Source organism: Dipodomys spectabilis, unplaced genomic scaffold, assembly GCF_019054845.1.
Source record: "Dipodomys spectabilis isolate Male_0828 unplaced genomic scaffold, ASM1905484v1 ptg000287l, whole genome shotgun sequence".
Classification (NCBI taxonomy): domain Eukaryota; kingdom Metazoa; phylum Chordata; class Mammalia; order Rodentia; family Heteromyidae; genus Dipodomys; species Dipodomys spectabilis.
Window position 1 is genome coordinate 384557 of NW_024870964.1, and position 3036 is coordinate 387592.

The 3036-nt window shown below is 36.1% G+C and overlaps 1 pseudogene; it reads right to left on the reverse strand.

Moving 5' to 3' along the window:
- Positions 1–2723: 2723 nt before the first annotated feature.
- Positions 2724–2820, reverse strand: LOC122126683 (annotated as a pseudogene).
- Between the last annotated feature and the right edge of the window lie 216 nt (positions 2821–3036).

A 3036-nucleotide genomic window follows, 5' to 3' on the forward strand; every position in this document is an offset into this window, starting at 1 on the left:
TTCTAAGTACTTTTCCCAATGGTTGCCATCCTTATCATACACACCTGTAAAAGGCTATGGATCTGGGGGAAGTCGTTGGGGTCCTCTAGACAATAGAGGATCCCACCATTTTCCTCTGATAAGCCATTGCCACCTTCCATCTACCAACTTTTTAAGAATCTTATTTAGCTTTTGGTCTAAATATCCCTCTACATCTTTCTTACCTACAGGATATCGATATGAGTCTATTGTATATGCTTTAGGATTAAAGGAAAGTCTCCAGTAGCCATACACTCTTTTTGCTCTAGCCGTGCCTACAGCTTCCTGTAAATCTCTTACAAACAATTCCTTCTGCTGAAGTAATGTCATGAAACCCCCAATACTTTTATATTTACTTATGACTTGTCTAATAGCTTCCATAAGAGGGGCTTTTATGGTAGCACTTAACTCTGGTGAGTTAGTCATATTCTCAGGACACTCATCGGATGTTGGAGTCATCAACACTTTTATGAAAGAGCCTTAAATAAGGCAACATTGAGCATGAGTAAGTAGAACAAGCAGCAGGAACAGTAAAAGATTAATAGGCACTCCTATACAACGAAGAAAAGAAAAACAGGAACAGAAACACATCTTTCCCAGGGGCTTGCCAGTCTTTCCAGGAGGTAGGCCTCTTTGAAGCCCCATTCTCTGAGGTAGACTTCAGTGAAGTCCCATTCTCAGAGATAGGCCTCTTTGAATCCCCATTCTCTGAGGTAGACTTCGGTGAAGTCCCATTCTCAGAGATAGGCTTCTGTGAAGCCCCATTCTCAGGTATGAATGCAGGTGTTCCATGCTAAGCAGACTCCACTGGAGTAGGCATGACATTTGCCCCTTTCTTATATTTTAGATGTGCCAGAGAAATTTCTTCTCATATAGAGAAGATGGAGCAGAAGACTAGTTTGAAGAGGACTAGAAAGACAACAAGAATACATATAACAATTAGTATTATGACTCCAAATGTAACCAAGTAGTGCCATCAATCTAAAGGATTAAGACTTTTTAATCCTCTCTGTAAGTCTTCTGCCAAAGAATTTATCCCCACGGTTTCCAAATGAGCTTGACTAAGGGCTGAGATGTCTTCCTGTAGCTGTCCTATCTCATGAGTTAAGCTATTGTCCTTCCAGATTTTTTGTAAATGCACTTTGGTAACTTCCCAATCTAAGCTCTCATTATAAGGTAATGGGGTAACACAAATATATTTAAAAGACTGATGACATCTAGTTGTCAGCTGGGTTTTTAGATTATTGACTTGAGTCCCTAACTTTAAGACTACTTTTTCCAAAGCCTCTATTTTGTTTTTTTAATTTTGGTTCAATAATTTGTTGCTCTGTTATTGTTAGAGAAACATCCTTATTTAACTCATTAACAAAATGTGCCGAGCCTTTTCAACCAGCTTCTTGATCTTTTCCCATATAGGTGGTGTTGCGGTTTTTGTTGAATTAGCCTCTCAATTGTTCTTGAACTAAGTCTGGTATGGCTTGAATCTTTTCTTGAGTTAGGGGCCACTGATTAATCCATACAGGATCATCACTTTTCCATATTATTTTGTCAGCATAAAGCTGTTCCTCAGTGGCCCCTATGAAAAATTTTGCTCCTTCAATGAGGAGTCTATTTGTCCTATTTTATTTTCATGTCTTGCATGATGTCTCTGCCCCATAAAGAAAAGGGCAACCTGGGGATAACATAAGGTTTGAAGTGGCCTTGCTGCCCTTCACATACCCATTTGAGTTTCTGAGCTGACTAAGCTTCATTAGAAGCCATCCCTAATCCAATTAAGGAAGAAGAAGTCTCTTGCACTGGCCAGGCCATAGGATAATCTTTTCCAGCTATACAGGATCTGTCAGCTCCTGTGTCTAAGAGTCCTGTCATTTGTTTTCCATTGACTTTAATGGCCTTGTAAGGCCATTTATCTGTAATTTCCTGAACCCAGGCTATAGTATCTGTGGTGCCAAACCCTCCTTTTCTGTTTTGAGTCAGTGTGGGATTAGGCAAGTTTAGATATCAGAGTATTAGATATAAAAGTATTTATATTAGATATAAAAGTATTTGGGCAATCCTCTGTCCTTTATTAACTTGAATAGTCTCTTTTAGAGACCTTTGTCATGGCCTTTATAGTGGTAGGACTGTCTGAGTCTATTACACTGGTAATACCTCAAAATTCTTTTTATAGTTTGAGCCACCAGCGTCCGGCAACACCAATACTTACTGTAAAAATTCATGAATTCCGTGGAATTCTTCCAAGTGAATTGCCTGCATTAGATGTCAAAATATATTCAACAGTTTTTGTATACATGTATAATGATTTCTGCAGAGTTTGTGAAATTTTAATCAGAAATAATTTTAATTTATCCGTTTAAATGAATAGTACAGAAACTAAAATATTTCTGGTGCTTGTCTGAAAAAGAATATTTTAAAATATTCTATGTTTGTATAATGTGTTCTTTCAGATTGTATTCCATATACAAAGTTTTAGATTCCTTTTATTCCTCGGTCCTAATATTATTTTTCATTGGGATAAAATTACAATGTTGTCTAATTTCAAAAGTTTTGTAAAGTTTATGGTATGTAAACGCCTTTCTGAGGTGAAGATTTAATACACTGATGTCAAACTAAATTTAATTATATGAATTACGTATGTTGTTACACTTGTTATTTTGTAATCAACTTTTTAATAACTGTTTTTCATTTCTTGCATCTGAAGAATGAAAAATACGGAATACTTCACAAATTTTCATATCATCCTTGTGCAATTGCCATGTTAATCTCTGTATTGTAATTTGGGAATACGTGCTGCTGAAGCATGTAGTATCTTCTAAATTTAAGTAGTTAATGATGCAATCTTTATACAGACTTATATCCACGGTTCCCTACTTGTAATAAGGAAACTATATTGTTCCTGACAATGCTACTGATCTTATTTCCCTAAAATTCTGTGAATAGTGGAAAAAAATATATTGTTCATCTTAATGCTCACATTTGCAAATTTTTTTGTCAATGACAATTTTAAGTCTTTTTCAT